Source organism: Ursus maritimus, unplaced genomic scaffold (genome assembly GCF_017311325.1).
Source record: "Ursus maritimus isolate PB19 unplaced genomic scaffold, ASM1731132v1 scaffold_9, whole genome shotgun sequence".
Taxonomy (NCBI): Eukaryota; Metazoa; Chordata; class Mammalia; order Carnivora; family Ursidae; genus Ursus; species Ursus maritimus.
In genome coordinates, this window is record NW_024427107.1 from 46,903,234 (window position 1) to 46,919,989 (window position 16,756).

General features: G+C 42.3%; 1 pseudogene; it reads left to right on the plus strand.

Annotated features, from left to right (window-relative positions):
• The first annotated feature begins 13,569 nt into the window (after window positions 1-13,569).
• On the plus strand, window positions 13,570-14,882 carry LOC103661644 (annotated as a pseudogene).
• Window positions 14,883-16,756: the final 1,874 nt, after the last annotated feature.

Consider the following 16,756-nt stretch of genomic DNA (forward strand, 5'->3'; position numbering starts at 1 on the left):
AAATATGCAAAAAAACCAAAAAAAGCCTCAATCTAAGTATCATACCTTATACAAAAAATTACTCAAAATGGATCACAGACTTAAATGTAAAATGTAAAACTATAAAACTTATAGAATAAAAACAGGAGAAAATCTTCAGAACCTGAAACTAGATAAAAGTACTTAGTCCTGGGGCGGCTGGGTGGCTCAGTTGGTTAAGCAACTGCCTTCAGCTCAGGTCATGATCCCACGTCCTGGGATCCAGCCCGCATGGGGCTCCCTGCTCAGCAGGGAGCCTGCTTCTCTCACTCCCCTTCCTGTGCTCTCCTGCTCTCTGTCAAATAAATAAATAAAATCTTTAAAAAAAAGAAAACTGAGTTCTGACTGCAAAACCAAGATCCATACAAAGAAAAATTAATAAATTGGACATCAAGGGGTGCCTGGGTGGCTCAGTCGGTTAAGCATCCCACTCTTGATTTCAGATCAGATCATGATCTCAGGATTGAGAGAACCAATCCCAGTCAGGCTCTGTGCTCAGCACCCAGGCCGCTGAAGATTCTCTCCCTCTCCCTCCTTCTGCCGCTCCCACCCACTCATGCTCTCTCTCTCTCAAATAAATAAATAAAATCTTAAAAAAAAAAATAAAACCACGATGAGTTATCATTAATACCCATCAAAATGTGTAACAAAAAATAGTGACCATACCAAATGCTGGCAAGGATGTGGGGAAACTGGGTCACTCACATATTGCTGGTGAGAATGCAAAATGCTACAGTCACTCTAGAAAACACTTTGGCAATTTATTTAAAACAATGAAACATGCAACTACTGTATGACCCAGGATTGCACTCCTGGGCATTTACCCCAGATAAACGAAAACTTATGTTCATACAAAATCCTGAACACAAATATTTATAACAGCTCTATTCAGAACAGCCAAACATTGGAAACAACCCATTTGTCCTTCAATGGATGAACAGTCAAACAAATTGTGGTACATCCATACCATAGGAAACTTCTCAGCCATTAAAAGGAACTGAATATTGATAGATGCAACAGCCTAGATGAATCTCCAGATTACGTTGCATGAAAAAAGCCATGATTCCATTTATATAAGACTCTCGAAATGACATAATTACAGAAATGGAGAATTAATTACTGGGTGCCAGGGGTCACGGAGTGATGGGAATGGGAGGGAAGTGGGTGTGGCTATGGAAAGGTTTCATGACAATCCTTGGGGTGATGGAAATGTTTTATATCTTGACTGTATCAATGTCAAGATCCAGGTTACGATCTTGTTCTACAGTTTTACAGCATATTACCACCAGGGGAAACTAGGTAAAGGGGCACAGAATCTCTCTACATTATTTCTTACCATTGCAAATGAATCTACAGCTATCTCCAAACAAAATGATTCATTGAAAAAAAGTGGAAAACCCTTTCCCTTGCCTGATTACAGATTTATCAACTTATTAGATCTTCCAGGCAAAAGGTGGCCATTTTTTTTAAAGAAATCTTTTTCTAAGATTTTATTTATTTATTTGACAGAGAGAGCGAGAGAGCACAAGCAGAGGGAGCAGAAGGCGAGTGAGAAGCAGGCTCCCCGCCGAGCTGGGAGCCCCATGCGGGGTTTGATCTCTGGACGCTGGGATCATGACCTGAGCCGAAAGCAGATGCTTAACCATCTGAGCCACCCAGGCACCCCGAACAGGTGGCCAGTTTTTATGGAATAAAACATAGGTCTGGGTTTGCAGGCCAGTCCTTAACGTGAGCCAGGGGTTTTAGGTATAACTGTTCCACTATAAGCCACTAGTAGATTCTTTGCTACCTGGAAAAGAAATCTGTCCATAACAACATGAATGGTGGTTCTTAACAGGCTTTTCCTTGGGCTGTGACTTTATGGACTTCAAATGGGTCCGGGCTAAGTTGCATGACCCCTGACCAGTGACGCTCGTAAGAACCTACACCATAAACCACCTTGAGAGTCAGAATAGGAAGATCAGGTAAGAATCACTAATGGGATAAAACCGGATTTGCTCTGGCCTCCCCTCCTTTAGCCTTAGACTTCATCTAGATCACAATAACGGTCTTACTACTTTTGGGTCAGCTGGACGCCTAACTTCCTGTAATGGAGAACAGAAACACAAACGTTCTGTTGTACGCAGCCTACACATGTGGATTTATCGTGCTCTAAGGGTGGTCTTAACAGGCATTCGGTCCTAACGGCTAATTATTGACAAATAGAACAGCTTCAGGTCAATTATCCAAAAGCCAAATTCACTGTTTTGTTTTGAGTAGCTATCCCTCAACTTTTTACTAGTTTGTCTCAAATAATCCCGTAAGACCAGTGAGCTCATCTGTAATCTGAGATTTATATAGAAAAGGAAGAGGGACATGATCTGCCCACATAGAAACGAGAGTGTGCTTTTGCAGGGAAGGCGGTCAGACTGATTCTCAGGAGGTCTCAGGTGACACCTGTTACCTTTGGCAATTTTCCATGGTTTCCTGGGTGGTCCTTGGTCTTATGAGCTTAGAAACCTAGTTTTGTTATGCTCACCTTCACCAGCCATATGAGATTAGATATAAAACCCAAACACCAACATAGTGATGTACCGAAAGGCGTGCTCCATACATGCTTTCATCAACGCTTTGAGGTTACAAAGAGGGTGTTCTCTAAGAACCATGAAAAAAGGTGTTGCCCGCTGAGACCGAGGCCTACAAAATCAAAACGTAATGGAGACTATAGACTGGAATACCCAAGTGGGCACAAGCAGCCCATTTTCTCTCTGTAGTCAAGTTGTATGAGAAGCCAAGTCTTAAACTGAGTAACAATTAAATTCATTTACCACATCAAAGATAATTGTTCTGATGGGAATACATGGTGCCCATATTCTCCATACAAAATTCCTCCGTAGGGCCACTGACATGGGAAGCCACAGTAATCAAGACACTGCTCATAAACATGGAAAGAGAACAAGAGCAGTGGGATTAATTGAATGTTTAATGGTGTCAGGCACACCTAGCGTGATCCACCCAGTTCGCATTGGGGAAGTTCTTGTCTAGGAATCTGAACATTTGCGGTCACCTGGTGACAATCTCCTGCTTCTTCCCCCACACGGGGAATGGCCTTTCCAGGCAAAAAAAAAGAGTCAAGATTCAAAAGTCGTTGACTAAGATTTCCTAGTTTCCTACACAGCGCCCCGTGCCTGGGCCATGCTTGTATTTCCCTCCATGCCAAGCCCCACCTGGGCAGCATTCTCTGTCAGTGAAGATTTCCACTTCAATCCACTGTGTTTTGATTTTATAGTTTAGCTCTCAGAGGACCATCTTATTCCAGACGCTTGGGATTCATCTCAGTACCCAACAAATACTGACAAACAAATATTTTGTGACTTGTTTATCTTGGAAACCACCCCAAAAAGTCGTGTGGCTCAGATCAATAAAGATTTCTCTTTTATTGACCCAGGTGGTCATTGGTATAACTTCTCTAAAACCCTTCAAGGTCAAAATCATTTCTGTATCTCTATGGGGGTGGAGGCTTGAGGCTTTTTCCCATGATCTATATTAGACCAGGCCCCAAATAATTTTCTAAGTCATCCTTTCCACCCTCAGTAGGGTGTAAATAAACAAAATAAGGTAACATTGAACCTAAAGCATGTAGGTCAGTAAGCTAAATATCACTTCAAAATATTCGTAGTCTTTATAAGAACTGATATATATACATGAAAATAGTTTTTTATTCCTCCTTGTAAAGAGTCTGCATTTGTCTGTTTTCCACCAGTGGTTCTGATAGCTTACTTTTGTCATGGGGTGACATTGGGTGACAAAGCAATTCATCTGCCAGAAGGAAGCCCTTCTCGTGGCTGGGTTCATAAACATTATCTATTCATGCTGCTGACAGTAATTCCTCTTTTCAGCCGTGACACTGCTAGTGAAAAGTGCTTACATTGACTGTGGAATTTTCAGCCCAGAATTCCTCTAAGTGGAATGATAATGGATCTCGGTTGTTGTATGTCCTCAATGGGCAAATGGCTTTGTTCAAGAGTTTATCGTTGGCGGCGATACACACACACACTGGTCTCTTCACCTGGGTCTCTGGTTCGAATCAGCTTGAATGATGACAGCTCTGTACCACATCCTCCACCAGCTGTCATCGGATACAAGAACCCGGACCGGGGATTCAAGTCCAGGGGCCCTCACCGCCAGAAAGCTGCGGCCAGAGGCATCCGAGCCCGGAACTGAACCAGGGAGAGCTTCAAAGTATGGCAGGGGTCGGCTCCAGCCGCTCAACCACGTGGAGAACCTGGTGCCCTGAACTGTGCACATTAACCAACCATCCACTCGCTGCGCCTTTCACAACGTGCGCACGCCTGGCAGAGACCCCCGCCGCAAATAAAAGCCTACGGAGTGAATATACCCAGCCCTGGCCCTCCACCCCTCCCAGATTCTTAAGGGTCTGTGATGATGAGACGGACCAGGTAGGTGCAGGTGGGCTGTGCGGTAAGGGCATTCACATACAAGTTTTTGTCTCATTGTGACCTTCATACATTTCTTTGAAGTTCATCGATCTAAAAATCGCTATATTTTTCCTGGAAAGTTATGCTTAGAAACTTGCCCAACTGAAGCTTCTTCACCCCCTGACATTTGGTTTTACTAGCAAACTAATCATCAGTTATACTAACATATTAGACCGCTTGGCTCTCTATGGAAATGGGTCCACATACTTGCATTTTTCTTTTCAACTATCACTAATCCATCTCATGGCCTTGCAAAAATAATTTGACTTTTCTGTTCCAGGTAAGTCCTGTCCCATGTACATCATTGCATAATGTGGGGTTATAATAAAACTAATACCAACCACCATCACCACCAAAATAGTAACAGCATTGATGGCTTGTGTTTTCAGCACTGTTCTGGGTACTTTACATATATTAACACATTTCATCCTCACAGTCTCATGAGGTAGAAACTTATTATTTCCATTTTATAATGGAGGAAACTGAGGCATAGGGAGGTTAACTAACTTGCCTAAGGTTATACACATGTCAAAAGAGATGTAATTTTTCTTTAGAAAAGTAATATTTCTGTTTTTACTCTATAAAAAAGATGCATGCTTATTGGTTTAAAAAAAGAGACTTATTTATTTGAGATAGAGAGAGAGACAGAGAGCACAAGCAGGAGGGGGAGAGGGAGAGAGAATCTGAAGCAGACTCTGTGCTGAGCACGGAGCCCAATCCGGGGCTTGATTTCACAGCCCTGAGATCATAACCCTGAGATCATAACCTGAGTGGAAACCAAGAGCCAGATGCTTAACCAGCTGCACCACCCACGCACCCCTGCTTATGGTTTTTTTTAAAAGTTCTCATAAGACTGAGAATTACACTTTTTAAAAGTTAAAAAAAAAAAGCACCAAATTCTACCATCCAGAGATAACCACTGATAATATTTAAGTGAACTTCCTCCAAATATTTCTTCATATATTTATATAATTAGATCATATTGATTTATGGCTATCATGGCATAGACCGGATCAAGCATGCAATATTTCTTCTGTATTTTACTTTTTCGGCTCTATCACATGACCTGGATGTCAGCAGCCCTATATAGGCTTCACAATGTTACGTACGTCCCTCCGGGTATTAGAATGATTAAGGCTGATGTGATGGGAGCCTCCCAGGCGGATCGGAAGGGAGGACTCCAGATCACAGTGTTCCCAATCCCTGAAGGACTCTTGCCTTACTTCATAGCAGATTTTACTTTAGTCTGACGTTAAACATAGCCATCCTTCAGCACGCCACAAAATCCTTTCTAGAATGCAAGCCCAGAAGTCCTGCTGGCCAGAGACTCAGACCCGAGGGCCTGAGCCCCAGCTCTTGGGAGAATTAGGTGGGCTCTGGGCTGGAGCCATGGGCCAGCGGGCACCAGGGAAGCCCACCATGCAGACACACACCGCTGGTGGTGAAGCTAAGCTGACAGCTGTCGTGGGTTACGTTAGGACACACTATTCTCATCGGTCTACGTGGTCAAAAGCTTGAGTCTACGGTGCTACCGCCTTAAGGGTCGGCCCCACGGCCGGTCAGCTGGGGCTGGGCCTGTGCGACCGAGCTCTGTCCTGCGGCCAGTTGAAAGAGAAGCATCCTTCTGGAGTCCCCAGTGCAATGCTGATGCCCTACAGAATACCCTCGCACCTCTGGCTCCCCTTTTACAAAATCTCGCTGAGGGCTCAAGCTAGGAAAGAGGCAGTTTGAGCGGACGTGCCTACACGGGGAAACAGACGTCTAGGCTGACTTCTGAGGGAGAGAAACCATGAGGCAGACACACTCATCCGGTCATTACGCTCTCTTCAGGGCAGCCGGTGTCGGTCGATGTAGGAACGATGCCAGCTCACCAGAAACACTTCTAGCACATTTTAAGAAATGCTTTAAATTCTATCTTCAGACTTAAATGAAGCAAGAAAAGGTGTGAAAAAGAAACATTATCCATGATTCTTTCACCTTCCCCCCAAATAACCATGGTTAATATTTAGGTCCATTTCCTTCCAGCTTTTCCTACTCAGCATTGGTTTGTTTGCTTTGGTTTTGGTTTTTTCTATTTAGCATTGTTTTTAAAGAGACACAAATACCTATCCATACAAGTTCACTTAATATTTTATATTTCTCATTATCATTTAAAAATGCTACATAAATATGAAGTGTAAGGGCTACGCAATATTCCATTATCCAAAGTTCTTTCCAAAGTTCTATAGCCACCAAAACAGTCCTTTTTTAAGGCACTGGTATTTCTTAAAGAGCATGTCTGGGAACCAATGCTTACTTAGATCATTTCTGCCCAGATTCCTTACACACTTGCCTAAAATATTATCCAAGTAGCTCTGTAGTCTGGGAGGATGGCGTTAGTGAAAGGACGTTCTTCTTGCTTTCATTTTTAAATATTTTAAATTAGGGGCGCCTGGATGGCTCAGTCTGTTGAGCGCCCGACTCTTGGTTTTGGCTCAGGTCGTGATCTCCGGTGGTGAGACACAGCCCCGCACCAGGCTCCACACTCAGTAGGGAATCTGCTTCTCCCTCTCTCTCCCTCCACCCCTCCCACTTGCACGCACTCTCTTTCTAAAATAAATAAATCTTTAAAAATAAATAAAAATAAATGTTTTAAATTAATTCCTATATTTGGTAAACAAACAACCCACAACAAACTTCAGAGTGTTAAAAAATATATATATTAAAGAAAAGTTTCAGTTCCCTGTCCCAAATTCTCCTCCCCAGATGTGACATTTCTGTCAGCCTCTTGGGCACTCTTCCAAAGACGTACCGTACATATGCAAGCAAGTGTGTAATAGACATGCCCAATTTTTAAAAATTTTATTTATTTGAGAGAGAGAGCACGGAGCACGAGTGGGGAACAGGGGAGGGGAGGGGGAGGGGCAAAGGAAGAAGGACAAGCAGACTCCCCACTAAGCAGGGAGCCCAATGTGGGGCTTAGTCCCAGGTCCCTGGGATCATGATGTGAGCCGAAGGCAGACCCTTAATCTACCGAGCCACCCCGGCACCCCTAGTCATCCCCAATTTTGTTCACACAAAGGACAGCACACTCTACACACTGCTCTTGCCTTGCTTTGTGCCTTTAATACAGAGAGTGTGGCCTAGTGGCTAAGAGTACAGGACTTGGCAGCCAGACTTCCTGGGTTTAAATTCACCTTCAATTAGCTGTGTGTTCTTGACCAAATTACCTAACCACTCTGTGCTCCCGTTTCCTCCTCTGCAAAATGGTACTGATAATGGTACCTACCTCACTGGGTTTCTGCATGGTGTTATGGGTTGAATGGTGTCTCCCCAAAAAAGGAAAAGTCGAAGTCCTAATTCTTAATACCTCAGAATGTGACTTTATTTGGAAATGGGGTATTTTGAGAGGTAATCAAGTTAAAACGAAGTCATGAGGGTGGGCCCTCATCTAAAAGGACTGATGATCTTATTAAAAGGGGAAATTTGGACACAGACGTGCACACAGAGAGAAAGCCATGTGAAGGTGATAGTGATGCTGCCACAAGCCCAGGAACGTCTGGGGCCACCAGAAGCTGGAAGAGAACAGGAAGGACCCCACCCTACGGGTTTCAGAGGGAGCAGGGCCCTGCTGACACCTTGATTTCTGACCTCGATCCTGCAGAATTGTGAGAAAACAAATATCCGTTGTTCCGGCCACCTAGTTTGTCGTACTTTGTTTCGGTGGCCCTAGCCAACAAACTCACGTGGATTAGATGGTTACTATGTGCCCAGACTTTCGACTATGCCTGACACTCATCAAATACTGCATACGTGTCAGCTGTCATTATTGTAGAGATCTGCCTCATGCTTTTTAACGACTGCATATTTTTTCCTGTGGTTTTGGCAAAATTTATCATTTAAATATTTATTATCAAGCTCACAGCATTGTTTAAAAAATTAGTACTTAAAGGCTTACAATGAATAATAATAGCACATTTCTTTACTCATCTTCAAACCCCCAGTCTCACTCCCCAAAGGCAAACATTTTGAATCACTCGGATCTTCCATCTGGTATTTATCTCCACCTGTCTTTCTTTTCTTCCTTCCTTCCTTCCTCCCTTCCTCTCTCCCTCTTTTCTTTTTCTTTCTTTCTTTCTTCCTTCCTTCCTTCCTTTTCTTCCTTCCTTTCTTTCTTTCTTTCTGTTATGTCAGTCACCATACGGTACCTCATTAGTTGTTGACGTAGTCCGTGATTCATTATTTGTGTATAACACCCAGTGCTCATTGCAACAGGTGTCCTCCTTAATACCCATCACCAGGCTAACCCATCCCCCCACCCATATCTCCATATTTCTAAGTAATGTGCTTGTACTGTTAATTCTTGATTTATCAGTTTGAAATTCTCTCTTCTGCCTTCCTGTTATGATAAATGAGGATTTTCATTTATGACAACCCCTATCCCTACACACACACACACCCTCTTGTTATCGTCACAATTTGATTATATAACCATTTTTAGTTATGCAATAGGTTGTTAAAATAGATTTTCTAAGTCTCTGAGACTGAACTGAGACTCCGAAGATGAGAACAATAGGTACAGAGCGCCCACATTCCAACTAGAGAAGCTACACAATCCATGCAAGGCTTGCAAATCAGGTGGCCCCAGAGTGATTCTTCCAGCCTTAGCCACTAACCCCCTGCGGTCTCAAGAATTAACTAAGGAGGGGGGACACCTGGCTGGCTCAGTTGGAAGAGACTGCAACTCTTAAACTTGGGGTCATGAGTTCGAGCCCCACATTGTGCGTAGAGATTACTTAAAAATAAAATCTTAAAAAAAAATAGAGAGAATTAACTAGGGTGTTGAAGTGGCCTGTGTCAGAGCTTATGTTGGATGGAGTTAGCAGCATTGCTTTCCACCATATCCCCAAGGCAGGATGGGAACACTCCTCCCACTCATCCTAAAGTTGATAAAGGGGATTTCAAGAGGTTCCTCAGAGAGAACCATAGGTGTTCCCTGAAGTTTGAGGGGGTAAGCACATACTTGGTGACTGACACCTGAAAAAAAGTTGGCAGGCCAGAAGCTGGCAGGAGCAGCCTTCCCGATAGCACGACAAAGTGTCAAGGTTGGCCAGCATTTCTGAGGACTGGTGGAGCAAGGATGCGGTTTTCTGCAGGCCAGACTGGATTCTGTGGAGGAGAGCTGCCAATAGGTGGCTTTCAAAAGTTTCCCACCCATTAGTACCATACGGAAGGATAAAAAAATGACTCCCACAAAGAGTGGACAACCAGAAGCCAGGTGCCAACTGGACAGTTGTCAGTGGTCAAAGATGGAGGTGCTCCCATGGGTGAGCCTTGGACTTAAGACATATGAGGAGGTACCCATCATGGATGACAATCCTGCAGGCCAAGAGTATCCTTCCTGTCCTTTGTACCCCTTCCATGTCTACATCAAACCCTAGAGGAGCCAGAGGCAGCAGAGTGAGCAAGACGGAATAAAGTGACGTCAATCCTCTACCCGGGGAGGCCGGATTTAGCAAATACAAGTACAGGATACCCAGTTAAATCTGACTTTCAGATAAGCAATGAATTTTTTTTTTTTTTAGTATAAGTACACCCTATACAATATTTGGGACATAATTTTCCTAAAAGTATTTGTTGCATTCGGGAATTCACATTAAGCTGGGCGTTTTGTGTTTTATTTGGCAGCCCTGCCTGTACTTCTTGCCCACTGCAAATTTCAAGGCTGCATCGGGCCCAAGCTGTGGGAGAGGAGAAGTATAAACTGGATAAGAGCTAGCTGTCTGATATCAGATTACACTGGACTTTGGATAACCTGAAAAAAAATTGAGACTTTTCATTAATAACCTAAAAGTACTTAGAAAAGTGATAGAAATTGTCTGATATTCCATACATGGAGCTTGAAAAAATAAGATGGCAGAGGAGCCTTCCAAGTCCATCTTGTTCACTAAGCTACTTACAGGTATATTAGGTTCAGCATTTAGGTTATTATTTCTATATAATTTATTGCTGAGCCAAATTGTGAAGGAAGATTGCATCTCTTGTACAACGTTCTATTTTTCTTTGAGTTAATAATTGCCTACTTAAAGCATTTTTCCTATTTAAAAGCCATTTCTTTCTCTGTGAACTGCACGTTCATGTCTTCTGTTGAATTGTTGAGCTTTCTCTTATCAATTTAGAAAAGCTTATTTATATATTAATAAAATTAACCTAAAAGAATGTTCTTTTACAACATTTGTGTCAGGAAGCTTAGATTTTCACTATGCCCTGTTGTTAATATCTGGTCTTGCTCTTCCAAAACAGTTTTTCTCAAATCAATAGTATGACCTTCAGGGGGTGCCTGGGTGGCACAGCGGTTAAGCGTCTGCTTTCAGCTCAGGGCGTGATCCCGGCGTTACGGGATCAAGCCCCACATCAGGCTCCTCCGCTATGAGCCTGCTTCTTCCTCTCCCACTCCCCCTGCTTGTGTTCCGTCTCTCGCTGGCTGTCTCTATCTCTGTCAAATAAATAAAATAAAATCTTTAAAAAAAAATAGTATGACTTTCAACGCTTCCATGCTCAATTCTTGGTTAAAATTTTCCCAAGGAGAAGTATATGATTAAGATACAGCCTATTAGCATTGTTCTCCTTTAGACATGATCATTCATCCTTAGGACTTATTTCCAAGAAATTAACCCACACCAGGAAAATAGCTCCAAATACCACCTCATGGAAATTACAAAAAATTTCTTTCGAGATACTTTACTATGTGGTTGGAACACAAAACACAAAGATTAAAATCTCAAATTTGTTCCTTCCTCTGTCCATGATTTCATGATTCTGATTCTAATCTCATAACAAATCTCATTATTATTCTCAGTTTCTCATTAGAAAATCAGGACCTTGCTGAGATTTTGTCTCTGAGCTATCTTTGTAGTAATGGGAATTGTATGATAAGGTAAATGCGATATTCTAGACACTGCCACGGCACAGAAATTTCCATTGTAAATGGTTGCAAACCACTCAGCTAATTTTCACATACAATTCCTTTCCAAGAATTCTTTTGTTCTTGAGGGAAGGAAATAAAACATTCTAAAAACAAGTATGTTAAAATATGAATTCAAAAATGATTTTAGAAAACAATAGACAGAAAAATTGCATTTCAGATTAGATGTCAGTGAGTCCCAAATTTGTCAATAATTCCTCAGAAGAGCCTAGGATGAGCTCCATTTTCTTATTTTTATTTATAAATTCAATTTTAAGACTGCAATGAGGCATGCTCATCCTCCTCTTTCACTGTCTAATTAACTTATTTCTCTAGAATGAATGACAGGCAGGAAGGGCTGGATTCCAGAATCCCTTGGCCCTGGAATAAAAAAATCTTTGCATGTCTTACAGATGCCAGCTCTGTTTAGTCTCAGTGGTATCATCCTCAGCATATGTCATATCTTGCATTCCTGTTCTGCTTTTCTCTATATATTCAATGTGAAACTAGCTTCTTAGAAACCCCTGTCTTAAAAATTGACAGGCCTTTCCTTACTTTGTCCCTTTGCAGCATACAAATTCATCTATCAGGTTTTGTGTTTATTTGACAGAGTAACAAGATAAAAAATCCAATCATGCACAAGTCAATCAATCCATCAAATGTGGCTATCAAATACAGGATAGCCAAAGTATTGTAGGAAAAACCATGAGTGTTTGCTGAGGGACCATCATCCTCCTGGCATATACTTTCATTTTTGCAGTTTTCTTGAACTCTCGCAATGGCTTCCTCAAAATAGAAGAGAAATCTGAAGGTCAAAAAGTCAGTTACTTACTGAACACCTCCAGCTTATAAATGTCAAGGTTTTCCCACTGCTCCCTACCTCACACCCAACACTCCGGCCATGCTGAACTGTAGGCAGTTCCTAAACTGATAATCGTTATCCAAATGTCTCTGGTTAGTTTGGGACACAAAAATCATCATAATAGGAATAACCCTGATTCAGGGTTTCATGAAATTAATGGAAGTGATGTTGGAGAAATGCTAGAATCAGGCAAACACTGATAAATAAGTCTTGCAGGGTTAGACCGGTTTATAATTAAAGAGGAAAAAATGGACATAATAGGATCGTCAAAAGAGAAGCATTTGAAGATCATAGATTAAGGGAGGCAGCTGAGAAAAATGAAGAACTTCACCACATCAAATGTGCTACAAGATATGTTTTGTTTTTTAAAAGTAGATTCCCAAGCCCTAAATCAACTAATTTTGTTTATTCTGAAAAATGAGGACAGACTCACAGCCACTACCTAACTTCTGTTAAATATATATGACAATATAGATTATATTTGTAATTTTTCTTTTCACTTTCCAGTATCAAGTTCTAATCAAAATTTCCCCTATCTTTTTTTTTTTTAAGATTTTATTTATTTATTCGACAGAGATGGAGATAGCCAGCGAGAGAGGGGACACAAGCAGGGGGAGTGGGAGAGGAAGAAGCAGGCTCATAGCAGAGGAGCCTGATGTGGGGCTCGATCCCACAACGCCGGGATCACGCCCTGAGCCGAAGGCAGATGCTTAACTGCTGTGCCACCCAGGTGCCCCAAAATTTCCCCTATCTTATATGAAATTTTTATGTTGGGTTCCATTCACATCTTCCTTAGACATTGTCTTTGACTGTGAGACTTCCTGTACTTTGTTTTGCTGTTTCAAGCTCTGAACCTTTGTCCATGGTGTTTCATCTGCCTGAAGGACCTTTCTCTGTTCTGCAAGGAAATACCTCTTCACTGCTCTCAACCTTCTCCAATGTCACCTCTTGTGTGAGAGTTTCCTCTAATCTTTCCTGCCCCCTCAGCCAAATGAATGAATATAGGAAGAAACACATAACTTAACAGAAAAGGTAAGTTACAAATGAAGTAATTAATTATTTGGTGTCAGGAGGTAGTTTTCCTATGGTGGTTTAGGGCACAGGCTTAAGCAACAGGTTTCTTGGATTGAGCACAGATAAAGAACGTTTCTGCTATCATAGAAAGTTCTACTAGACAGTACTGGAACACAAGCAACAGATTTAAAAAACAACAAAACACAAAAAAAAGGGATTCTAGATTTCTTTTAAGTAATGGTAGTATTGCAGGAATGACTACAGCCCTGGGACCATATTGGAGGGGCCCTTACCAATGTGAGAGGCCAGATGAGGAAATGATCTTTAAGTTAAGACTTGAGTAGGAATGTGTGTTTGGGAGGGTGGGGGTACTATGGATTGGTTTGGTAAAACAGTCCCAGGGAGAGGGAACTGTGGGCAGGAAGAACCTGAAGAGAGAGGGCATAGGATACCTTTGAAAAAAGAACACATACTCATCGGGCTCTAATTCTGCAAACAAATTCATGGGTGACATTGTGCCTGTATTGAAAAATAAGAGTATGACCTAAATGTGAATCAAGTGCCATAGGAAATAAACTCTCCTGGCTATACCAGGTCAGGATGATCAGAAAGAATGTGTCAGGAGGTTTCCTATTAATTCCTTATTTTCAGTATTTGTTCATTTCACACTTATCACATGTCAAATGGTGGTAAGAATTCTATTAAGAAACTCATTGAATGCCCCAAATAGACTAGAGATGTTACATAATGAATGGAAGTTCATGATCTTTTTATCTTCAGAAGGTTTTTGTTCCAATTGAACTCACATCTTATTGATGGACATAGTAATTATGAGTAGAATATCAGATTTGGTTTCCAGTGCAGTGTGTCTAACATGTGGCATTTCAGAAGCCTTTATAGTGCTTATTAAAAATGCATATTCCCGGGGCGCCTGGGTGGCGCAGTCGTTAACGGTCTGCCTTTGGCTCAGGGCATGATCCCGACATTCTGGGATCGAGCCCCACATCAGGCTCCTCCACTGGGAGCCTGCTTCTTCCTCTCCCCCTGCTTGTGTTCCCTCTCTCGCTGGCTGTCTCTCTGTCAAATAAATAAATAAAATCTTTTAAAAAAATGCATATTCCCTCTTTCCCTGCCATCAACAAACTGGGCAGAGGCTAAGGTCCATTCAAGATCTGGCTTCACCCATAACGCGCCGCCATGGCATTGCTACTGGAGGGGTAATGGACAGCAATGCTGCTTTATAAGAGGTGCTGAAGACTGCCCTCTTCCACCATGCTCTGGCACATGGAATTTGCAAAGCTGCCCGTGTCTTGGCACCAAGCCCATCTTTGTGTGCTTGCATCCAACTGTGATGAGTCCATGTATGTCAAGTTGGTGGAGGCCCTTCATGGCGAACAACAAATCAGCCTAATTAAGGCTCATGACAATAAGAAACTAGGGGGATGGACAGGCCTTCGTAAAACTGACAGAGAGGGGAAACCCTGAAGAGTGGTTAGTTGCAGTTGTGTGGTGAAGCGCAAAAGAGTCTCAAGGATGTCATGAAGAATACTTCAAATGCAAAAAGTGAACAAATAAACTTGGCACTTGTTTTAAAAAAATGTCCATCTCGGGGCGCCTGGGTGGCACAGCGGTTAAGCGTCTGCCTTCAGCTCAGGGCGTGATCCCGGCGTTGTGGGATCGAGCCCCACATCAGGCTCCTCTGCTATGAGCCTGCTTCTTCCTCTCCCACTCCCCCTGCTTGTGTTCCCTCTCTCGCTGGCTGTCTCTGTCTCTGTCGAATAAATAAATAAAATCTTTAAAAAAAAAAATGTCCATCTCAAGCCCACTATGAACCCCCTTAGAATTTTTGTGGCGGGATCTACAGAGCTTACAAACTCCCTGGGTGATTCCACTGCACACCAAGGTCTGAGAACCTCCACCGTACTGGGTGATCAAAGTGCATTACGGCAGCCTGGGGCCAGCTGGCTGCAGAAGACCTGCTTGGAGATTTGCTTTTGTTTTTAATTATTAACTTAATTCTTTTTTTAAAAAAAGATTTTATTTGTTTATTTGACAGAGAGAGAGACAGCGAGAGAGGGAACACAAACAGGGGGAGTGGGAGAGGAAGAAGCAGGCTCCCAGCGGAGGAGCCTGATGTGGGGCTCGATCCCATAACGCCGGGATCACGCCCTGAGCCGAAGGCAGGCGCTTAACGACTGAGCCACCCAGGCGCCCCAATTATTAACTTAATTCTATACTTGATGTGGATTTCACTAGTTTTTCCACCAAAATCCTTTTCCTGTTCCGGGATCCTATCCAGGAGACCACATTACATTCAGTCATCGTGTTTTACAGTCTCCTCTGGTCTGTGACAGATTCTTAGGGTTTCCTTGTATTTTTATGACCTTGATAGCTTTGATGAGTTCTGGCCACTATCTTATAGAGTGCCCCTCAACTTGGGTTTGTCTGATGTTTTTCCCATAGTAATACCGGGCTTATGGGCTGGGGGACGAATAACAGGGGAAGTATCCTTCTTATCATATCATATCAAAGGTACTACTCTCAACAAGACTTATCACTGTTGATGCTAACCTCGATTATCGGACCAACATAGTGTTTGCCATGTTTCTCCACTGTAAGTACTTCTCTACCCCAACACTGTTCTCTTTGGAGTCACAAAGCACAACCCACAACAAAGGGGGAGGTGGGAATTGAGGTTCACTTGCTGGAATGGAGAGTTATCTACATAAATTATTTGGAACTCTTGAAATTCTTTTGTAAAGGAGATGTATCTTTTCTTCCCCATTTATTTATTTACTTATTTAATAATTTATGTATACCAATATGGGCTCATGGATATTTACTCTACATTCTAGGTTATAATCCAATACTATGTTATGTATTTTATGCTCAAATTTTCCAGTTTTGGTCACCTGAAGCTTTTTCAGACTGAGCTCTGTGTCCCTTTGACACACCCCACCCTTTGGTTTTTTGTGCATCTTAACAAGGTGCTCCAAGCTCATCTTGTATATGTCCTACCCCAACTCTAGAATCAGCTATTTCTCCCAGTAGAGTTCCTTTTCTTTTTTTTTTTTTTCTTCAAGATTTTATTTATTTATTTAACAGACAGACAGAAAGCGCAAGCAGGGAGAGCGGCAGAGGGAGAGGGACAAGCAGACTCTCCATCAAGCAGGGAGCCTGATGTGGGACTCGATCCTAGGCCCTGGGATCACGACCTGAGCTGAAGGCAGATGCTCAACTGACTGAGCCACCCAGGTGCCCCTAGAGTTCCTTTTCAAAATATAAATTCCTGCCTCCCAACCTCAGAAACTAAAATCCAGTTGGTCTAGGGAGGGAGCTCAAGAACACTTATTTATTTTTTAATTAAATGAAATAGAACATGCTCATAGTAAAAATAAATTCAAACAATGCAAAGGGTGTGTTTGTGTGTGTGTGTGTGTG